The sequence below is a fragment of the Balaenoptera physalus genome (assembly GCF_965194825.1).
Source record: "Balaenoptera physalus genome assembly, chromosome: 5".
In the NCBI taxonomy this organism is placed as follows: domain Eukaryota; kingdom Metazoa; phylum Chordata; class Mammalia; order Artiodactyla; family Balaenopteridae; genus Balaenoptera; species Balaenoptera physalus.
In genome coordinates, this window is record NC_138884.1 from 77806820 (window position 1) to 77831979 (window position 25160).

At 39.9% G+C, this 25160-nt stretch overlaps 1 long non-coding RNA gene across 1 annotated transcript; it reads right to left on the reverse strand.

Moving 5' to 3' along the window:
* Positions 1-691: 691 nt before the first annotated feature.
* Positions 692-22901, reverse strand: LOC309661061. Its single transcript, XR_014263840.1, has 2 exons — positions 20919-22901; positions 692-981 (listed from the first exon to the last, which is right to left on the reverse strand). It is a non-coding gene; the product is annotated as an uncharacterized lncRNA (long non-coding RNA).
* Between the last annotated feature and the right edge of the window lie 2259 nt (positions 22902-25160).

The window sequence follows — 25160 nt, forward strand, 5'->3', positions numbered from 1 at the left end:
ACTGTCATCTCTTGGTTGGGGTGTTAATGAAGGGAAGGGAGTGGGACAGGTCTAGAAACCAGAATGTAGAGGGCCTGTGGAAGCAGGCTGCATGTCCATCAACAGATGAATGGGTAAAGAAGATGTGGTCTACACACACACACACGCAATGGAATACAACTAAACCATAAAAAAAGAATGAAATAATGCCATTTGCAGCAACATGGATGGACCTAGAGAGTATCATACTAAGTGAAGTAAGTCAGACAGAGAAAGACAAATATCCTATGAGATCACTTATATGTGAAATCTAAAAATATGATACAAATGAACTTATTTACAAAACAGAAATAGACTCACAGACATAGAAAACAAACATATGGTTACCATAGGGGAAGGCAGGGGGAGGGATAAATCGGGAATTTGGGATTAACAGATACACACCACTATATATAAAACAGATAAACAACAAGGACCTACTATAAAGCACAGGGAACTATATTCAATATCTTGTAATAATCCATAATGGAAAAGAATCTGAAAAATAATACATATGTATGTATGCATGTATAAATGAATCACTTTACTCTACACCTGAAACATTGTAAATCAACTATTGAAAAAAAGAATGTAGAGGCCCTGGTTTTTTTTTTTTTTTTTAAGATGCAACCTATATTGTCTACAGGAAACAACTTTTTTTTTTTAAATTTTATTTATTTATTTATTTATTTTTGGCTGTGTTGGGTCTTCGTTTCTGTGCGAAGGCTTTCTCTAGTTGCGGCAAGCGGGGGCCACTCTTCATCACGGTGCACGGGCCTCTCACTATCGCGGCCTCTCTTGTTGCGGAGCACAGGCTCCAGACGCGCAGGCTCAGTAGTTGTGGCTCATGGGCCCAGTTGCTCCGTGGCATGTGGGATCTTCCCAGACCAGGGCTCGAACCCGTGTCCCCTGCATTGGCAGGCAGATTCTCAACCACTGCGCCACCAGGGAAGCCCCGAGGTCCTGGTTTTTAAATAAGGGTAATTCAAGGGAAGGGGATGAAATTCGGGAAAAATAAGACATGTCAAACATGTTTAAAATGAACTCTTGATTTCACCCCCCAAAACCCAATTCTCTCTGTCTTTCCCATCTCAGTCAGTGGCAATCTATCCTTCCGGTTCATCAGTTCAAAAACCTCGGAACCTTCCTTGACTCTTCTTCCTACATTTCATCCCTCAGAAAATCCTATTGGCTCCATCTTCAAAGTGCAGAATCCAACCACCTCTTACACCTCCGCCACTGCTTCCTGGGCTCAGCCAGCCATTATCGTGTCTCATCTGGGTCATTGAACAGCCTCCTCACCAATGGCCCTGCTTCACCCTCCCCCCCTGCCCGCCCCAGTCTAGTCCCCACGTGTTCACCAGAGTGATCTTCTTAAAACACAAATCAGATCAGATCACTCCTCTGCTCAAAACCTACTGATGGCTCCCATCTTACTCAGAGCTCAAACCCAAGTCCTTTCAGTGGCCAGCTCCTCATCCCCTCCCAGCTCTCTGATCTTATTCCCCACTGCATCCCCTCACTCACTTCCCTCCAGCCACATTGAACCCCTGGCAGTTCCTCAAACATGCCAGGCACGGTCTGACTTCAAGGCCAATGGGGTGTGAGCTGCATATTGCGCATGCTTAAATATCGCGTGTCCCCCACCTCTAAATAATGGGAGCCAAACAATTGCCCTGAACTCTGACTACAGACCACCTTTGCTAGTGAGTCCTGTGAGTCCATCCTGGGAGTCTTAATGCAGATAGAAGACAGTCCAGTAAAATCAGGTTGTTAACAGTAATATGTGATCTGCAGATTTTTGGGGAACAATATATATTTTGTTTATTAATTAAATATTTTCCCCTAATAGTCTTGACCAAAGGATGTGTTGGCTAACGGATGGAGCCATGTCTTTGCCCGCTTTTTGGCATCGCAGGAATTTCCAGGTAAGGGGAGGGCATATCCAACATTCCCCAATTTATGATTTAAGGCAGAGGTTGGCAACACTTTTCTGTAAATGTTCAGACAGTAAATATTTTAGGCTTTTACAGGTCATTCTAGTGTGAAAGCGTTTTTAGACAATACACAAATAAATCACCATGGTTACATTTCAATAAAATTTTATTTACAAAAATGGTAGTGGCCCGATTTGGTTCACCAACCATAATTTGCCAAACCCTAATCTAGGGACACGTGTAGGAGCCCAACCCAACATGTGAGAGCATAGGTCAGGCAGGATATTTCCATGGGAGCTCCTGGCCAGAATATAAATCACATTTTATTTTCTTGTACTTTCAGTGTGTAGCACCTCACCTGGCACATAGTAGACAGCCATAAAACTTTCTTGGAATAAATTACAGAGTGAATGAAGTATAGAGTCAGGAGTGGGTAGATCTTTTTCTACACCTATAGAGAGATCTTGTTCACTTAGACATTTATTAGACAAACATTTACTCAGTGCCCCCATGTGCCAGTGCATGGTTCATGTGCTGAGAAAAAAGACGGGATTTTGTCAGATGTCACAGAGCACAGAGTGTATATGAGGAGACAGACATTCAAGAAGGAGTATCAGTAAAGTGTGAAAGTGGTAACAGGGGAAGTTCTGGGGGCTTTGGAGTCACTTTTGGGGTGCGGGGACACTCTCAGATTTGTTCCAGGAACAAATGATGATGTTTTAACACCTGTCAATCAAGCAGGATTGAGTTTGGCTAGACAGCAAAGGCATGAACCCACTCGAGGGGACCAGACCTTGCGTTAAGGGATGGACTTGATTGTTTTTATGAACACTGATAAACTGTTTAGCTGCAAGCACCTGTCTTCAATAACGGAGGCTCAGACTGGCTCATAACAGGGCTTTCCAACTGTTAATCAAGGGTAAATCACTCTGTTCTGAGGCTGCATTAGGAATTTTGAGCACCATTTTATTTCTCTTAAAGCCTTTCTGAGAAAGTATTATGTTCAAAGCCAGCCCTTTAACAAAGCATTATATTTAATCTTTTTTACTACTTTGATCTTTTTCTCTAAAAATTATTTCCATTATTTCAAGCTTCATTTTGCCTTTTCTATAAGTCTTTCATAAAATTTTCTTTAAGAGATAAAGAGCCTATTAAATGCTGTGAAGTCCCAACCTGCCTTTAATAAAGAAAGAAATATGGGAGCCCTCACAGAAGGTCACACACTGTGAGAGAAATGGATTTACAGTAGGCATGGATTTTTTTTTTTTAATACATGCTGGAGGCAGTGCCTGGCTGTGACTGTAAGAAAAATGGTAAACTCCATCCCTGCAATTTATCAGAATGACGTTACTTATACACAAGATAGACTATAAAAAAAGATCTAACATTCATGTCAACAGAGTCTCAAAGAGAGAGGGAAAAGAGGGTTAAGCTGAAAAAGTACTTGAAGTAATAATGGCTGAAAAGTCCCCAAATGATATAAGTTCACAGATGCAAGAAGCTGAGTGAATCCCAAACATAATTGACTTAAAGGAATTAACACCAAGACACATCATAATCAAACTTCTGAAAAATAAAGACAGAAAAATGTCTTGACAGTAATGAGAGGGAAGCAAAACCTTATCTAAAGGGGGAAAACAAATGGAATGGCATTGGATTTCTCATCAGAAACCATGGAGGCCAGTGACACATTTTCCAAATGTTGAAAGAAAAGAACTATCAACCCAGAATCCTATTTCCAGTGAAAATATATCTTTCAGGAATGAAAGAGGAATCAAAACATTCTCAGATAAAGAAACTAAGAGAATATGTCACTAGCATACCTACGCTGAAAGAATGGCTAACTAAAGTTCTCTAAGCAGAAAGAAAACAATAAAGGAAGAAACCTTGGATCATTAAGAAGGAAGAAAGAACACAGCAAAAGCACAGATAAATACAATAGAATTTACTTCTCCTCTTGAGTTTTCTAAAGTATATCTGATGGTGGAAGTAGAAAGGAAAACACTGTCTGCTTTGGTTCTAAATGTATGTAGAGAAAATATTTACAATGATTACATTATAAATGGGGAAGAGTAAAGGGACATTAAGAAAGGTAAGTTTTCTACACTTGATTTGAACTGGTAAAATGGCAACACCAGTAGATTGTGTTAAGTTATGTACATATAAAGTAATATTTACAACTACTAAAAATATCTATATTAATATACAATCAAAAATACTGCAGATAAGTCAGAAATGGAATTCTAAAAATTGTTCAAGTAATCCACAGAAAGGAAGGAAAAAGGAAACAGAGAAATGAAAAACAGTGATAACAAATAAAACAAAAATTAAAATGGCACATTTATGCACTGACATCAATCATTACATTAAACGGAAATCTTCCAAATACACCAACTAAAAGACAGAGATTGGCAGAGTGGATTTAAAAACAGGACTCAACTATATGCGTCAATAATGATATAGGAGCCAGCTGAAAGCAAAAGAATGGAAAAAGTTACATCATGCAAACATTAATCAAAGGAATGCAGAAGAGCCTATTTTAATACCAGATAAAATAGACTTCAGAGCAAAGACAATTACCAGAGACAGAGAGGAACATATATAATGATAAAAGGGCCAATCCACCAAAAAAAAAAAAAAAAAAAGTAATTCTAAATGTTTATGCAACAGAGGTACCAAATATGTGAAGCAAAACTGATAGAACTAAAAGGAGGAACAGACAAATCCACAATCATAGTTGATGACTTCAATGTAATGTCCTCTCTTACAATTGATAGAAGAAATAGAATAAAATTAGCAAAGATACCAAAGAACTCAACAACACCATCAACCAGCAAGATATAATTGACATTTATAAAACACTCTACCCAATAATAGCAGAATACCCATTCTTTTCAAGTACCCATAGAATATATAACAAAACAGAACACGTCCTGGGCCGTAAAGTAAACTTCAACAAATTGAAAAGAATTGAAATTATACAGAGTATTCAGAGTGTGTTTTCAGACATCAAAGGAGTCAAACTAGAAATCAATTTAAAAAGATAACAGAAATCTCCAAACTTGGAAGCAACATGCTCCTAAATAATCCAGGGATCAAAGAGAAAATCTTAAGGGAAATCTTAAAAAATATATTGAACAAAAATGAAAATACAACATATCAAAATTCATGGGAATTTCAGTTATGCAAGTTAAGTTCTGGAGATCTAATGTACAGCAAGATGATTATGGTTAATAATACTGTATTGTATGCATGATTTGCTAAGAAGGTAGATCTTAAGTGTTCTCACCACAAGGAAAAGAAAATGGTAACTATGTAAGGTGATAGATATGCTAATTAGTTTGATTGTGGTGATTATTACATATATATATCTAAACATCAAGTTGTACAAATATTTATTTGTCAGTTATATCTCAATAAATCTGGAAAAGATTTGTGGGAGACACTTAAGCACTGCTGAGAGGAAAATTTATAGCACTAAATGCATACACTAGAGAAGAAGAAAAGTCTCAAATGAATAATATAAGCGACCATTTCAAGAGAGCAAACTAAACCCAAAGCAAGTAAAAGAAACGGAGAAATAAAGAGCTGAAATTATTGAAATTGAAATAGAAAACAGAGAAAATCAATGAAAGAAAGAGTTGAGTAGAAAAGATTAATGAACTTGACAAATCTTTAGCAAGACTGACAAAAAAAAAGAGAGAGAGAGAAGACACAAATCACCAACATCAGGAATGAAGTAGAGAATATCACTACAGACCCTGCAGACACCAAAAAGATAAAAAGAGAATTCTCTGAACATCTCTACACACATAAATTTGACGTTTGTTGATAACAAATTTGACATCATGTTGACTTGAAGTTGGTAAACTTAGATGAAATGGGCCAATTTCTCAAAAAAAACCCATAAACTACCATAGTTTGCTCAATATGAAAGTGATAATTGGAATAGTTCCATAACTATTAAAAAATTTGAATTTGTAATTTTAAAATTCCCCCAAAGAAATCTCCATGCACACATGGTTTCACTGAAGAATTCTACCAAATGTCTAAAGGAAAATTAACACCAATTCTGCACAATCAATTCCACTAAATAGAAGAGGAAAGAATACTTCACAATTCATTTTATGACTAGCATTACCCTGATACCAAAACCAAGTGAATATATTATATAGAAAGAAAACTACAGACCAATATTTTCAAAAATATACAGACACAGAAAATCCTTAATAAAATATTAGCAAATAAAGAATTCATAAAACATAGAACATGTGGACAATGAAATTAAAAATACAATACCATTTACAATTGCAGAGGAGGGGGGCAGAAAAACTTAGGTAAAAATCTAACAAAGCATGTACAGGACTTGCGTGCTGAAAACTACAGAATGCTGATGAAAAAAATCAAAGAAGGTCTAAATAAATGGAGAGATGTACCATGTTCATGGATTGCAAGACTCAAGATAGCAAAATGTCAATTATTCCCAATTTGATATACAGATTTAATGCAATTCCTATCAAAATGCCAGCAAGATTTTTTGCAGATATAGCAACATTATTCTAAAATTCATATAGAAAGGCAAAAGAGCTACAATAGCTGAAACCATTTTTGAGAAATAAGAATGAAGTGGGAGAAGTCAGTTTACTTGATTTCAAGACATTAAATATCTACAGTTATCAGGATTTTGTGATATTGGAGTGTATTGGAGGGATAAACACACAGATCAATGGAACAGATTAGAGAACCCAGAAATAGAGTTCCCAAAATACGCCTGACTTTTCACAAAGGTGTGAAAGTAATTCAAGGGAGGAAAGATAACCTTCTCAACAAATTTTGATATCCATAGGCAAGAAGGTGAACCTTGACCTATGTCTCACAACTTACACAAAAATTAACTCAAAATAGGTCATGAGCTTAAATGTAAAACTGTAAAACTTTTAGAAAAATAAGCAAAGAAGAAAAATTTCAGGATCCAGAGCTAGGAAAGAAGTTCTTAGGTGTAATACCAAAAGCACAATCCATCAAAGAAAAATTGATAAATTGGACTTGATAGAAATTAAAGACTTTTGCTCTATGAAAGACCTTCTTAAGAGGAGGAAAAGACAAGCTACAGACTGAGAGAAAATATTTGCAAGGCATATACCCAACAAAAACCTAGTATTCAAATATATTAAGAAGTCTGAAAAGTCTGCAGTAAAAAAACTAAGTAATCCAGTTAAAAAATAGACAAAAGACCTAAACAGACATTTCACCAAGTGGATATACAAATGGGAAATAATAACATGTAAAGATGCTCACCACCATTAGCCTTTAGGAAAATGCAAATTAAACCACAACGAGATATCACTACACACATGTTAGAAAGAATAAACTAAAAAATAGTGAAAGCACAAAATGCTCGTAAGGATGAGGAGAAACTGGATCATTCATACATTGCTAGTGGGAATGGTACAGCCACTCTAGAAAACAGTTTGACAGTTTCTTTAAAATGCAACTATCATTGAACCCAGCAATTGCACTCTTGGGCATTTATCCTAGAGAAATGAAGACTTCTGTTTACATGGAAACCTGTGCATGAATATTTATAACATCTTCATTTTTAATAGCTCCAAACTGGAAACAACCTAGATGTCCTGTAATGGTTGAATAGTTAAACAAACTGTAATACATGCATCTTGTGGACCACTGCTCAGCAACAAGAAGTTGTTGATACATGTAAAAACCTGGACCAATCTCCAGAGAATTATGCTAAGTGAAAAAAATCAAATCTCCAAAGGTTACGTGTTATATGATTCTATTTATACAACATTCTTGAAGTGACAAAATTATAGAATTGGAGAACAGATTAGTGGTTGTCAGGGGTTAAGGAGGGAGTGGAGGCAAGAAGAAATGGATGTGGTTATAAAAGGGCAACGTGAGGGATCCCTGTTGTGATGGAAATGTTCTGTATCTTGACTGCATCAATGTCAATATTGTGGTTGTGATATTGCACTACAGTTTTGTAAGACATTATCACTGAGAGAAACTGGGTAAAAGCTACATTGGATCCCTACTGTATTGTTTCTTAGAACTGCACATAAATCTAAAATTATCTCAAAATAATAAATTTAGTTTTTAAAATCCAGTAATGAGAGGCTTCACAAAACCTGAATCAGGAAATATTTATTGAGCAGTTACTATGGCCAGGGACCACTTTTGGAGCAAAGGATACATCAGGGAATCAGAGGCTAAGTCCCTGCCCTCATGGGGCTTATAGTCTAGTGTGGGAGAGAGAGAATTAACAAAGAAATAAATTCATAATGTAATGTTCTTTGTTGGTAAGTGCTATTACTAAAAATAAAACAATTTAAGGAAATAGTGATTGAGGGGAAGGGTAGGAGGATTTTTAGGTAAGTTGATCCAGGTAGGTGTTTCAGGAGAAGATGGCATCTGTGGGGAGATTTAAGAGTTTGATTTGGTGGATGGACCTAGAGATTCTCATACTGAGTGAAGTAAGTCAGACAGAGAAAGACAAACAACATATGATATCACTTATATGTGGAATATAAAAAAAAAAGGCTACAAATGAACTTATCTACAAAACTGAAATAGAGTTACAGGTGTAGAAAATAAACTTATGGTTACTGGGGGGGTAAGGGGGGAAGGAAAAATTGGAAGATTGGTATTGATGCATACACACTGCTATATACAAAATAGATAACTAACAGGGACGTACTGTATAGCACAGGGAACTATACTCAATACTCTGTAATGACCTATATGCGAAAAGAATCTAAAAAAGAGTGGATATATGTATTTGTATAACAGAGTCACTTTGCTGTACACCTGAAACTAACATAACATTGTAAATCAATTATCTCCCAAGTAAAACTGTCACTGTTTGCAGATGACATGATACTATACATAGATAATCCTGAAGATGTCACCAGAAAACTACTAGAGCTAATCAATGAATTTGATAAAGTTGCAGGATACAAAATTAATGCACAGAAATCTCTGGCATTCCTATACACTAACAACAAAAGATCAGAAAGAGAAATTAAGGAAACACTCCCATTTACCATTGCAACAAAAAGAATAAAATACCTAGGAATAAGCCTACCTAAGGAGGTAAAAAACCTGTACTCAGAAAACTATAAGACACTGATGAAAGAAATCAAAGATAACACAAACAGATGAAGAGATATGTCAGGTTCTTGGGTTGGAAGAATCAATATTGTGAAAATGACTATACTACCCAAAGCAATTTACAGATTCAATGCAATCCCTATCAAATTACCAACGGCATTTTTTACAGAACTAGAACAAAAAATCTTAAAATTTGTATTGAGACACAAAAGACCCTGAATAGCCAAAGCAGTCTTGAGGGAAAAAAAAGGAGCTGGAGGAATCAGACTCCCTGACTTCAGACTATACTGCAAAGCTACAGCAATCAAGACAATATGGTACTGGCACAAAAACAGAAATATAGATCAATGGAACAGGATAGAAGGCTCAGAGATAAACCCACGCACCTATGGTCAACTAATCTATGACAAAGGAGGCAAGGATATACAATGGAGAAAAGACAGTCTCTTCAATAAGTGGTGCTGGAAAACTGGACAGCTACATGCAAAAGAATGAAATTAGAACACTCCCTCACACCATACACAAACATAAACTCCAAATGGCTTAAAGACCTAAATGTAAGAGCAGACACTATAAAACTCTTAGAGGAAAACACAGGAAGAACACTTTGACATAAATCACAGCAAGATCTTTTTTGACCCACCTCATAGAGTATTGAGAATAAAAACAAAAATAAACAAATGGGACCTAATGAAACTTAAAGGCTTTTGCACAGCAAAGGAAACTATAAACAAGACAAGAAGACAACCCTCAGAATGGGAGAAAATATTTGCAAATGAATCAACGGGCAAAGGACTAATTTCCAAAATATAGAAACAGCTCATGTAGCTCAATATTAAAAAAACAAACAACCCAATCAAAAAATGGGCAGAAGACCTAAATAGACGCTTCTCCAAAGAAGACACACAGATGGCCAAGAGGACCATGAAAAGCTGCTCAACATCACTAATTATTAGAGAAATGCGAATCAAAACTTCAGTGAGGTATCACCTCACACCGGTTAGAATGGGCATCATCAGAAAATCTACAAACAACAAATGCTGGAGAGGGTGTGGAGAAAAGGGAACCCTCTTGCACTGTTGGTGGGAATGTAAATTGATACAGCCACTGTGGAGAACAGTATGGAGGTTCCTTAAAAAACTAAAAATAGAATTACCATATGATCCAGCAATCCCACTACTTGGCATATGCCCTGAGAAAACCATAATTCAAAAAGACACATGCTCCCCAATGTTCATTGCAGCACTATTTACAACAGCCAGGTCGTGGAAGCAACCGAAATGCTCATCGACAGATGAATGGATAAAGAAGGTGTGGTACCTGTATACAATGGAATATTACTCAGCCATAAAAAGGAATGAAATTAGTTTGTAGAGACGTGGATGGACCTAGAGACTGTCATACAGAGTGAGGTAAGTCAGAAAAAGAAAAACAAATATTGTATATTAACGCATATATGTGGAATCTCGAAAAATGGTACATATGAACCAGTTTACAAGGCAGAAATAGAGACACAGATGTAGAGAACAAATGTATAGACACCAATGGGGGAAAGCAGGGGGATGGTGGTGGGATGAATTGGGAGATTGGGATTGACATATACACACTATTGATATTATGTATAAAATAGATAACTAATGAGAACCTACTGTATAGCACAGGGAACTCTACTCCATGCTCTGTGGTGACCTAAATGGGAAGGAAATCCAAAAAATAGGGGATATGTATATGTATAGCTGATTCACTTTGCTGTACAGCAGAAACTAACACAATATTGTAAAGCAACTATACTCCAATAAAAATTAAAAAAACATTATCCCCCAATAAAAATTTTAAAAAGAGAGAGTTTGATTTGGAACATGCTGCATTGAGATGCCACTTGAGTATAGATATCCAGGTAGAGACGTCCAGAATGTAGAAATAGAGACATAAATTTTGGAATCATTTTCATGGGAATGAATATATAGTAGTCAAGGGAATAAACAAAATAACTAAGGGTGAGAGCGTAAATGGAGGGTAGAAAGAACCAAGGACACAATCTTCATGAATCAATATGAACATTTTTTTCCCTCCCAGTGAATTCTGTGTTGGACGGGGCCGAGCTGGACCTTCTCAGTTTTCTTTCTGAGTTTCTCCTTTGCTTCTAGCCCTCCTAACATTGGAGTTTATCAGCCCACAGTCCTTGGATTTCTTCTTTACTCTCTCTCTCCACCACTCCATTTCAGCCAGTTTGGACCTTTCAACTGAACCCCAGATGCTTCAATTCAACTGCCTCTCTCCAGTCCATTTGGGTAGCAAGCTAATTTTCTGGAATTAAATTTGGGAACATAAGTATAAACAGAGTAGAAAATCAGGAAACTTCAACCGATCCTAAAGTTCAGTATCTTGACTTCATAAGAGTCGGAGAATCCTGGCCCAAAATTTTAACAAGAGGTTTCCTTTAAGTTTCCTTCAAAGTCTTTCTATTCTTATTGGCACAAATATTATTTGTATACTTTATTTATAGTCTATGTTTTGCAATTACTCTAGAGCAGAAAACATACTACTGATTGAAAAGGAAGTAACAGAAATGGGTGGGATGACCTCATTACCTCCTTTTCTAATTTTATTTACAGTGGTTCCATTAATAAAGATGAATTTTATAGAGGCTGATATCATCTGAAATAATTTCTAATCCAAGTTCCAGACACCTTTTGTTCTGAAATCTATGCATATTTTCAAGTTCTTAGCCATTTCCAAGCAGTCAGAAATATCTCACATAATTAAAAGTTCTTCCAAATCACTTTTTTTGGTCAGTTTCATGAATCCTATATATTTAGGCTAAAAGCCCAGACCACATTATTATTATGTTACCACTGCATTTTGAACACAGATGCAATGAGGGCAGTTACCACTTTCTATGAAAATCATTTTCATGTCTTAAAAGAGCAATACATTTTTTTCAATTTATATTCAGTGCCAGAAAAGTGTGTATTGGTCACCTGTCTCTGTGTAACAATTTACCCCAAAACGTGGTGGCTTAAAACATCAATATTTATTGTCTCACAGTTTCTGTGGGTCAGAAATCTGGGCATAGCTTAGCTGGGTCCTCTGAATCAAGGTGTCTCAAAACTGGAGTGAAGATGTCATTCTGGGCTGCAGTTAACTGGAGGCTAGACTGCGGTAGAACATGCTTCTGAGCTCACTCACCCAGCTCAAGGGATTCAGTTTCTTGCCTCGTGAGCCTCTCCAAAGTGCGGCTCACAGTACAGCCACTTACTTCATCAGACAGAGTAAGCAAGCGAGAAGAGGCCAGAAAAAGAGAGAAGAGGCCAGGGAAAGAGAGACAGACACACAGACAGAGAATGAGAACAAAAGTCACAGTCTTCTGTAACCCATTCTTGAGGTGATATTCCATCACTTTTGCTGCATTCTTTTAGGCAGAAGCAAGTCCCTAAGCCCAGGCCACACTCAACTGTAAGGAAATATATAAATGCATAGTACCAGGAGGCAGAGATGGTTGGGAGACATTTTAGGAGCTGTCTACCACGTGATACTTGTATATTTGTTAAATGAATGGATAATTGGATATGTGAGGTTATATAGTCTAATGCCAATCCTTACAAAAGAACAAACTCTATGACACCCTTGACAAACTCAGTCCATCTGATCGAACACTTCTGGGTCAAAGCACATTTCAATGAAGGTCCATTCTTGGAAGGCTCTGTTAGAGAGTTAGTTGTTTCCCCAGCTTTGTTGAGTCAGTGGGACATGGAGAGGGCACTTCCTTAAAATGTTTATTTGTGTCTGGTTGGAATCTGCCAACCTGGCTGTGGAAGGTAAACATTTCCAGTCAGCTGCCACTGACTCACTCACGAAGATTCAGGCTTATAAAAATCTTGGGCATATACATATGTAAAAAAACCTTTCCTTAAATAAACCAAAAAAGACTGATATGAGCCCAAGAAAAGAATCCCCTTTTGGGAACCCTCCTACACTGTTGGTGGGAATGTAAATGGGTTCAGCCACTATGGAGAACAGTGCGGAGGTTCCTTAAAAAATTAAAAATAGAGCTACAATATGATCCAGCAATCCCACTCCTAGGCATATATCCAGAGAAAACCATAATTCAAAAAGATACACGCACCCCAATGTTCATTTCAGTACTATTTACAATAGCCAAGACATGGAAGCAACCTAAATGCCCATCGACAGATGAATGGATAAAGAAGATGTGGTATATATACACAATGGAATATTACTCAGCCATAAAAAAGAACAAAATAATGCCATCTGCAGCAACGTGGATAGACCTAGAGATTGTCATACTGAGTGAAGTAAGTCAGACACAGAAAGACAAATATCATGTGATATCGCTTATATGTGGAATCTAAAAAGAGAGTACAAATGAACTTACCTACAAAACAGAAGTAGAGTCACAGATGTAGAAAACAAACTTATGACTACCGGCGGGGGGGGAAAGGGGAAGGGATAAATTGGAAGACTGGGATTGACATCTTCATGCTACTATATGTAAAATAGATAACTAATAAGAGCCAGCTGTATAGCACAGGGAACTCTATCCAGTACTCTGTATAGCCTATATGGGAAAAGAATCTATAAAAAGAGTGGATACATGTATAACTGATTTATTTTGCTGTACACCTCAAACTAACACAACATTGTAAATAAACTAGACTCATAAAAATTTTAAAAAAGAGTATAAATACTTAAAATATATATATCTCAATGCACATTGACAGGTTGCTTTTAAGAAAAGATTATAAAAATTTCTGCACATTTTTTTAACCTTCCCTGGCCAAAATGCTTATGTAGCTATTTCTTATTTTTCCTGATTATAAATAAATCCTAGGTGACCATATTTGCACATTAAAAAAGATTCCCTTTTGGAATCAATAAATTGGCCCAACAGAGACACAAGAAAGACTTCAGATGAGTAAATGAGTGAATAACACTATCAAATATCAAAGGACCTTCGCAGTTATCCATCTCAGGGCATCCAGTGTGGACACTGGGTGAGGAACCATGCTCCTGGCCGTACCAAACACGGTGCCCGAACCAGCCCCAAGGTAAGAGCCCCTGGAAACGAGAAATATTCCTATAAAAGCCTGCAGCACAATTCTCAGAATGTGCCTGTTTTCTTCCCCCAGGACTGGTGACTGTTGACTGTGCCAAATTTCCAAAACAAAACCCTGCTATAGCCAGGCCGGCCCCACCCGCAGCAAAGTCAGGTGTCACTACTGGATGCCACCAGAGGCCGAGGAATCACGGCCCTGCTCAAATGTCCCCCAACCCCCTTTCCTCCATTGGTCTGTAACAGTCTCTGACACGCCTGTCATCACCCAAGAAGCCAAAGCAGACTCTAAGTAGGAAGTATCCCTTTAAATGTATCTCATCCGGGAGGAGACGCACAACAGTTCATCAACAAAGATCAATATACCGGATTTCTAGCTGGTAAGTTGGTGAGCGAAGCTCCTGAGAGTAGCGTTTGGGGCAGAGCAGTTGAGGACGAGTCTGGGCAAGTACCCTGGGGCTTCCTGTGAATGGGAGAGAGGAGCCCCTACCGCAGCTCCACCAGCCTCCCCTACTGTCTTATACCACCTGTACCAAGCATGGAACCTCTGACCCATTCCACAGTCCCACTGGGGATTACTGCTACCATCTGACAGATAAGAAAGCCAGGGTTCAGGAGATGAAGGGGCAGGAAGAGGCAGAGCCAGGATTTGAGAGCAGCATTGTCTAGTTTTATCACCATAACAGAAGTGCTATTTGGGGTCTGTGCTGGGCTGAATAATGTTCCCTAAAGTTATATTCATCCAGAACCTCAAAATGTGACCTTATTTGGAAAATAGGGTCTTTGCAGATGTAAGGAGTTACGTTAAAATGAGGTCATACTGAACTAGAGTGGGCCCTAAAGCCAATGGCTGGTGTCTTATAAGAGGAAAAGGAAGGAGATTCAGACACACAGGCACATACACACAGGAAAGAAGGCCATGTGAGGATGGAGGCAGGGACTGGATTGAAGCAGCCACAAACCAAGGGTCTCTAGGGAATGGCAGGAGCCACCAGAGCCTAGGAACAGGAGAGGAACCATTCTTCCCGAGAGACTTCAGAGGGAACGGGCCCTGCCAACACTTCATTTAGGACTTCTGGCCTCCAGAACCGTGAGAGAATAAATTTCTGTTGTTATAAGCCACTCAGTTTGTGGTACGTTGTTATGGCAGCCCTAAGAAACTAGTAAGATTCCCTGAAAGGGACACAAGCCCAAGTGCTCCCGGCTGTTGTTACCAGGACTTATAATTACAACATTTACAGCCTGGGAGCCCGGATAAATATTTCCCAACCAGAACCCTCCCATTGCAATCATTTCGTTTCCTGTTTCTCCTTACACTCTTCTTTTGGTTTAGGTTTTTTTATATCAGGGCTCACATTTTTACACACCACAAGGATTCTTGGGCCAGTGAGAGGTTCGGTCCTGGGCCACAAAGCCTACCTGATCTCACTCTCTTTCCAGCATCTCATATTACTTCTCACCTGATCAGGTGAGTCCTATTTAAGATGCCCCATGCTGGGTGCTGTATATCCCAGCTACCCAGGTATTTCTGGCTTGTGAGACCCATGTTTCCATCTCATAGTAGTGTGAAGGTAGGTTGTGGGATTTTATTCAAAGAGAACAACATTTTTTCCTCTTATATGGGATATTTCCTAAAGAACAATCATATTACCAAGTTTGTGGACGTCACCACAGAGAACCAGATTCTTTTAAAGATTCCACTGGCCTGCCTTCTTCCATAAAGCTTTAAAAAAAAAAAAAAGCAATCTTGCTATTGTCCTCAGTAAGTCTTGTTCCAGCAAGTTCTGCATCCACTTAACTTTATGAATTTGGGTTCTGTGGTTTGGATCGCATCCCTGTTCCCCCACCGCCGCCCTCTTCCCAATTTAAATCCAGGATTTCAGACGAAGTTGGGGGCTGGGGAAGCCCAAAGGAGCATCATATTTTTTGTCTCTTGCTGCCCCCTGCTGGGAAAACCATTGCCTGTATTTTTTTCTTTTTCTTTCTTTCTTTCTTTTTTTTTCTTTCTTAACTGAGGAAATAAATGGGCAGGTTCCTGGGGGTGGATGGGTGAGGGAGAAGCAAAGCATCTTAGAGGGAGATAGGGTCAGACAATTTCCACTATTTGAGATTCTCAGTTTACTTATCTTTTTAAATGAAGAAATGGAAGTTGTGATACTTAAAACATGTTTATATTTAGCTGATTCGTATTTTTAAACACACACAAGTACAAAATACTGTAACGGTGCTTCCACAAAATAATTAGATTTGTAAAAGTGTCAATTGAAAGTACACTGCTGGCAGTTTAGTCTAGGGATGGAAAACAAAGTAGTTTTCTTTCATTCATAATCCATCTTGGTCCTTCATTGCATCTAGCACCGCCTTTGGGATGATGGCAAGGCTGTTGGCACAGTGAGGTGAGGTCAGTGGCCTCCCGCCCTCCCAGGGATAGCGCGGAGGAGACTGGCACTCACAGGGCCGCCAGTGAGGGGCGGTGGAGGAGGCACGGGAAGCGCGAGGAGGGGGGTGCACAGTCCCTGGTCAGTCTTCCCAGTACCCCACCACCAAGTGAAAAGCTGTGGGACCCTCTTCCCTTGGATGTCATCACTGTTAGAAAAGATGGGGGTAAGAAGGCCTCTTACGTGCCTCTGTTCACATCTTCTCTGGGCTGGCCCAGGGCTGAAGGTCATCACAAGAGCCTGCAGCCAAGCCCTGATCCCAGAACTTGGCTGCAAGAGCAGAAAGAAGGCCACGGAGATAGTGCCTGCAGGGCTGGCTACCTGAAAGGAGAAAGCCAGGGCCTGCCTCTGCTTCCTGACACTGACTAACAAGGATCTCTGTTCAAGATTCGGACCACTGACCTCATGCGGAGAGTCAAGGCCTTTTGGGAAAAAGCAGTTTCCTACCAGCAGGGGCCAGTTCACTCTGCTGTGTATACTGAGGATACTGCGGCTTCTGGGTTTGTTCCTCCCATTTCCCTTCCCTATCACATTCTCACTCAGTAGGTGCCCAGGCATAATTCGGTTAGCAATATTATTTGTTTCTTTTTCACTGTGAAGTCAGTTGAAATTGGCTTTATCATCCAAATGAGTTGATTCAAAATTCTGGGACAGTGAATCAGATTCAGATTTAAGTTGACTTGAAGGAACGAATGGAAATGACAATGTATATTGCTCTTCCCGTCTGAGTTTGTGGATTAAAGTTCAAACCCACCTATACTCATTTGTCCCGCCATCTCCTGTATTCCACTAAGTACCCCGTAATCAATATCTCCAACATGGAACCTTCCTCCTGATCTGCTTCTACCTCATACTCCTCCCTAGTTGTGAGTAATTGAGAGTAAAGGTGTAAAAACTTTGGTTGCAATTTGACATTGCTGCAACACTGCCGTGCAAAATCAATGAACTGGTCTCCTGGAATGGAGTAGAGGACACTCGGGTGTTAACAAGCTCAAGTGGTGGGTCACATGTGGTGTGAGGGTGCACTAGTCATGCCCATTAGAATCGCACATTGGTCTACGCTGAACTGGAGAAAAATTCCAATCTTCAGTACAGATAGTTTGAGGAGCATAGGGGAAACACCCCGTACCTCTCACCTGAAGGGAGGTTACCATCACCTCTGGGTATGTGGAGACTTGCTTGATTTCCTTCCCCCATTAACATGTGAGTCCTAGGAGAACCTGGCTCTTGCTGTCTTGTTAACCACAGCACCCAATGCCAGAATGGTGACGGGCACATGGCGAGGAAACACTCGATTGATACTTGTTAATGTTCCCCATGCCCCTGGTCAGGAACTACCCAAACCCAATACATTTCCTATGCTGCAGGCAGAGCAATCTTTCTAAAACTCAAATCTGATCAAGACCCTTCCCTACTTAAGGGCCTTCAATGACTCCTTAGTTGTCAGGCTCAAGCCAAAAGCTCTTAAAAAAACTAATGAGGGCCTTGACCTGCATTCCAGCCATGTTGAACTCTTGTGTCTTGCTAAAGGGCCGTGGTTTCCAGCCTCCAGGCTTCATCTAGGTTATTTTCTCTGCCTGGGATTCTCTTCACCCTCCTTGGCCAGCGATAACTCCTTTAGCTCTCAGCTCAGCTGTAACTCCCACTAAGAAGCCCCCAGGGTGACACTGATCATATCCGACTGCCATTATTTCCTGTACGCCCACCTGAAGATGGTCTGTGCCTGTCTTATCCACCATTATTTCCACTCCAAACTAAGACAACACTTGCTGCATAATTGGTAGGCAATAAACACGATGTTATCTGTAGAGAAGAGATGAACAGGACCCTGGAGATTTTAATTAAGGGGTGGGGCGGAGATGGAAGTCATCTCTCACTCTTTGGCTGGTCAAGTGTGGCAAATAGTTTCAAATTCAGACATTCGCCTATCGGGAAACTGCGTTTAGGTAAACTTTCTGTGCCTCAGTTTCCATCCGTAACATGGGGGCTCATGATGGTACCTGGATAAAATGGGTGGGAACTCTTATCCCAGAACCTGACAATTAATGCTTAATTTGCATTATCGAAGTGTTTAATTAACGTTGGTTGTGATTATCAACTATCACTTCTGAGACCCCTGGCATTCCCTTTCTTCATTTTGAAGCTGCTGCAATCTCCTCTAAGGACTTCACCGCACAAGATGTGATATAAACATATCTCTTCTTTTCCCACTAGTCCCTTAATAGGTCCTTCATGGAAGGGTGTTAGCTACTGATCACTATGCTGTTTTCAAAATAGCAAATGTGAGCATATTACATAGAGAATAGACACCTTAGAACATCCTTAAGCTGATTACTCACTTTCTTATATGATTTCCTGAAACCCAGGTGCTCTACTTTATTTCAGAGGTTGGGAAGGGGGGCTTGTACTGAAAATTTCTCCAAACTCTCCTCTCTTTCAGGCTTTCTTGAAGCCTCCTTTTTCAGGATTGAACCAAAAAATAAGTTTGATGGGGAAATCCTTCTCTGTGCTTGCAAGTCTCAAGTGGGCGATTGTATCTGGAAGCACTCCCTGTGCCCACTGCCATTATGATGCTAAGAGCAATAATAAAACGAACAGCCGTAAAACTGTTGATTGATGGACTTGTTACTAGAGGAGGAACATCAGTATTCTCATGTCACGGCTGGTAAGTGACAAAAGCTGGCTTTGAAAGCAAGTCCAATCGTCTATTACAGAAAAGGTCACAGGATAAAAGGTCACAGTCCTCACCTAGGACTCTACGATTTTGTGCCAAGCAATGCAGTGTCTCATACAGGTCTCTCCTGGTCAACCACCAATTTCATCCTGTCCCTTAGATCCAGGAGTGCCACTAGGGACGGGTGACATTCACCTCATGGAACTGTGTGTGTGCACATGAGAATCTGTTCATGTGTGCATTTGTGTGCATGCATGCACAGGTGTGTGTATTTGCTAGAGCTCAAGTCTCTGGTTGTGTTATGTTAAGCAGCCCCCCTTATTTTATTTTTAGTTCAACATTTCCAAATTAAGTAGACAAAGTCTCATTGAATAGACACAATGAAATAGATATTTTAGGCTTTTTTAAAAAATGAATTCACTCAAAACTTATCAGGAATGGAGTTGGTTTGGAATCTGTACTGACTCTGGGACATGGAAAATTCTCTCTGTGAAGAAATTTGAATCCTGATGTATTAATTGAAATAATGAAAGTTTTCTTAAGCAGTGACCTGAAAGAGTAAGCTTTAAAAATGCCTACATGACAGATGAGAGTGATTTAGTCTCAACCTTGAGTGTACAACAGAACCACAAAGAGGGCTTATTAAAACACAGATTGCTGCTGTGGGGTGGCAATCAGTCCCTAGAGTTTCTGATTCAGTAGGTCTGGAATGGAGCTCGAGAATCCGAATTTCTAACAAGCTCTCAGGTGCTGCTGGTCTGGGGAGGACACTTTAAGAACCACTGATTAGATTAGACAACTGGTTCTGAGACCTGGCTACATAAAAATTAATGATGCCTGCACCCCACCCCCAGTGACTAATTTAATTCGTATGGAGGTTGATCTGGGCATAAGACATTTTTAAAATCTCCCCAGGTGAATGTAATGTGTAACAAAATTTGAGAACCACTGATATGGGAACAAAAACTCCTATGCGAAGAACAACGAGGGCATCAGGTTCCTTTTTCTCCACACCCTTTCCAGCATTTGTAGGCTTTTTGATGATGGCCATTCTGACTGAAACTAACACAACATTGTAAATCAACTATACTCCAATACAAAATAAAAATTAAAAAAAATATGTATGTGTAAGCTTAAAAAAAAAAGAATGAGGGCATCAGAATCCCCGAGTGTGTGAAGTGGTAAACCGTCCCTTTCAGATGATCGTCGTCCTAGACAGTGATAAACAGGCGGGCGAAGAGTGCACTCGTGCTCAGAGTCTCAAAGTGCATGACTCGTTAGCAGTAGCTCTGCCCAGCAGTGCTTCTCAGGCCCCTGGAAGGCTGAAGAGAATTCCCTAGTATTCGGCACTCGTATCTTTCAGGGTTCTTAGTTATATGTAAGGAAGCTTGCTGCTAACAAAGCAGAAGGAGTTTGTAAAAAGATACTGGATGACCTGAGGCAAAGCTTCCAGGAGCCATGGACAAAACCAAGCCCAGAATGGCCTGATGAGGAAACTGCAACTGTTGCCCCACCAGACACTAGAGAAACCGCTGGGGCTACTGCCCCACCAGGAACTTGACATTGTAAACCTCCGGCACCTGTGGAAGCCAGACATCCCCTGTGCCACCCTCACCCATAGACTTGATCCCCCAAAGTAGAAATCTCACCTGAGTGAGGCTGATTAGCCTCTATCACATGCCCTGCCCTGGCTGTTCTGGAAACCAAGGGATGCAGGTTTTCACTGAACCTGGCCACAGACGTCCGGGAATTCCTCCAAATATCGCAAAGTTCTTCCACGGACAGGGAAGGTGACAAAGTGTGGTGTTATTGCTCAGGCCCTTGGCGCCTGCATTTTTCTTTTCTCAGCTGCCACGATCTTCTCCAAGAGTATCCTCCACCCACAAGCAGCAGTGAAACCAGCCTTGCCAGTTGTCTCCATCATCAGGTCCTCGGATGGATTTTACTGCCAATCACTGCTCTTTTCAAAGAGCAAACTTGCATTGTCAGCATTAAAGACAAGACCTACTATACTTGTTTTACATGACACGCCTCCTCTTTGGCCAGACAAAAGGAGACCAATGGATTAAACATTCTGGAATGTTGTTCCCACACGATTCCCATGCAAGGAAGGCCAAGAGTGGAGTCATTTGGAGCACTGCTGCCTGGAGATGTTTTGAACTCCTGATGTGAAACAGAAAAGGGGTTTTGACAATCCAAACTGGAGTTGAAACAAATCTAACTGCCTGACCTGTGGTGGTGGCCTGGTCTTCCTTGGAAATGAGAGCCAGTGGCAGGTCTTAGGGATGCAAATTTCATTTGTTTCTTCAGAAGCCACCCACAGGAGTTTCCTTGAATGCAAGTGCATCTTCCTTTGACATTCTTCCTCAGGCCTGTGAGAGTGGCTAAGACTCTGCACTATACACTGCTCTGTCATATCCTCTCCTCCACTCCCATAGCAGGTGCTTTCATTAGCCCTATTTGCAGATAAGGAAGCCCAAGGTAGGAAGGGTAAGAAACTTGCCCAAGCTCAGAAACACAGTGACTCAAACCCAAGCTGACTCCAGAGCCCCACTCTTTATTCCACAACAAAAATAATTTAGTATGTTTTTTCTGATTTTATAAATGACATATTACTCATTGTAAAAATTCAAACAACACAGGAAAATGTAAAAGAACGGGTCCAATTCACCTGAAATGCCATCACCTTGAGATAATGAATGTTCATATTTGGTAACTATTTTTCTGTGCATCCCTTTATGTGCATGAGCGAGCTTGCACACACACACACACACACACACACACACTCAGGGGCCCGCACCGTGTTGCACAAATGAAATCCTTACGCTAATGTCGGTTCATGGAGCTCTTTTTGCTTGCTGGTCGGTACAACTCAAACCTTCTGTTTCCTTATTGAAGTTTATGATTATGATGATTGTGGGTAAAGAAGAAAGTTTGCTCTAAGCAGATAGAGCCCTTTGCAACAGGCCAGACTCTTTACTGTGGATGGACCGGTCAATGGCACCACAGAGAGGGTAGGAAGTACGGCCTGATTAAGGTGCTAGAGTCAGACTGCCAGGGTTTCCTCACCTACTAGCATCTCAGTTCCCCAACTCTGAAGGGGAGGTAACAGTACCCACCTTGTAGGGTTGTCATGAGAATTACATTAGAAAATACACATCAATTTAGAACATTCCTTCATGCACAGTAAAGGCTCAATGTTGACTGATATTAGAATACCCACAGTGTGTGTAAATCCAGAAGGTACTCAAGTGAATCATTAATTACCATGAAGCTACATGTACTGTACATTAAAAAATGTTTTTCCTTGATACTAGTGACATTCACTGCTGTTTTTATTTCCCAAGTATAAGGTCTATGGACTGTCACAGGCTTTAAAAAATTGTTATATTTTCTGAGGACATGGAACACAAGAGCGCATGATGTTAGAGAGATATGGTAATATCATGAAGCTGGCGGTTTATTCATTCATTTGTTCATTTATTTCTTTATTCATTTATCAATTGATTGATAGCGTTAGGAAAATAGTAAATATTTGTTGATTAAAAGGAATGAATTAAAGTGACTGAATTAAACATTTTATGAGTGCCTACTCTGTACCAGTTACTAAATTAGGGCCATAAAAGATACAAAGTTTAATAAAACAAGATCATACCCTCAAGAAGCTTACAATTTAATGATTCCTTATGTTTCTTTATTGGAATCACACACACACACACAGGCACACACACACACATGCACGCACACACACACCCTTTAAGAGAGCAATTTTTCAACAGCAAAAGTCTTCTGGTTCAATTGTTTCAAAATTTAAGCTGCAAGGTACAAATGGATAAAAATTACAGCCCAGACACATCCAAATTAACTAGACTTGTTTTTATCCTGTTTGGTTTATAAGGACAGCAGAAAGAAAAAAAAAAAGAATTTCAAAATTGAGTCCAAATGTTGGCCACCCAATTAGATGGAGTGTAAGCTTCTCTCCAGAGTTATAAATCATCCAGGTCCCACTGGGAAAAGATGCAGCCCTCTGAAAGTGTCCTGAGGCAGGAAGAGGCACCACAACCAGGCAGAGAGAATTCCATTTTGCACGTGTGCCTTTGGAATACCTGTTGAGTGCTCCCTCATGACAAAGAAAAAAATGCTTGTTGGAGCAGAGAATGCTTCATTCTTGGCCAGACCCAATCCATTTTTTGGCATGTTTACCTTGGCAGACAAGGAAGAGGTTAGCCAAGGTATCTGCACAGGTTCCTAGTGGATAATAAAACAGATGCTTAGGGTAAATGTTCTCTAGTGTAATTCACTTAAACATGCAAACTCCTTTAAGTACACCAAGAGTATTTTAAAAACCACACCAAGTGGGTTTTTTTCCCTCCTCCTAATCCCACAGTGTCATTATTTGCCTTACATTAATTATTTCTTACAGTAGATTCAGCAATAATTTTTGTCTTGTTCGTGGACACATCATTGAATTTTATTGCTGACTTTATGTGTTTGTTAATCAACCACCTTGGGGAAACACAGCAACATTGGACTAAATATTAGAGGTGTTTTCTCCTATATTTTATTACTTACAGGCAAAGCTTTATGGAGATTGGAAGAAATGTTTCTTCACTTTATTAAACTTGGCACTCCTTCAAGAAAATGTCAGTGAACAGGATAAAAACCATTATTGCATGATTGCCCTGCTGTTGTATGGGAAAAAATCAAAATAGCAATGTCAGCTATTAGAAAGAGCAACTTCATTCAATTTACTTTTTTGTTGTTGGCTAAGTGAGTTCAGTTGTAACCAAAAGAGATGATGGAAAAAGGGTTGTTTTTTCCTGCTTTATTCCAATGCTTCTCATTTGGGCTTCATTTGGGCTTTAAATGGACCTAGAGGAAGGTGCTCAGAGTAACTGGTCAGAGTCACTTTGGCTGCTGCACTTTCTACATCTCACCCCACTCCATTTGGCTGGGGGCCCAACCTAACGCCTTATAAAATATACCTTTCTCTAAAACATATGCTTCTTCCATACATTAAATACAAAGAAGGAGTTTCACATAAAGAAGACATTTTACCAAAGCTGATTGTCTTCGAAAAGGCTACATTTCAGAAGGTTTTTGTTCACTGATTACATCAAACAAAACAGTTGTCTTTTTTATTTTTTTTTTAAATTTATTTATTTATTTATTTATTTATGGCTGTGTTGGGTCTTCGTTTCTGTGCGAGGGCTTTCTCTAGTTGCGGCGAGCGGGGGCCACTCTTCATCGCGGTGCGCGGGCCTTTCACTGTCGTGGCCTCTCTTGTTGCGGAGCACAGGCTCCAGACGCGCAGGCTCAGTAGTTGTGGCTCACGGGCCCAGTTGCTCCGCGGCATGTGGGATCTTCCCAGACCAGGGCTCGAACCCGTGTCCCCTGCATTGGCAGGCAGATTCTCAACCACTGCGCCACCAGGGAAGCCCAAAACAGTTGTCTTTGGTAGATTTTTTTTTAAGTTTCTCATGATACCGTTGAATCACTTTTTGATATATGAAATATTTAATGAATGTGAATCTCATTTCGCAAACTTCAGTGTAAAAGAAATATAACTTTGTACATTTTCCATAATTCAAATTCATTTATGGCTCTGAGCTCTTGTTCTGTCAGATTCAGGGGTGGGAGAGACTCTTAAGCAGAGCCAAGGAGTATGTGTTTGTGTGTGTTTGTGGACTGGTTACTGATGAAAGTTTTGAAATTATAGCCCTACTTGCTTTTTTTTTTTTCTTTTGTATCTTTGTTGCAGCGTGCCAGCTTCTCTAGTTGTGGCACGCAGGCTCCAAAGCACATGGGCTCAGTAGTTGCAATGCGTGGACTTTGTTGCCCCGCGGCATGTGGGATCTTAGTTCTTACACCAGGGCTTGAACCTGCGTCCC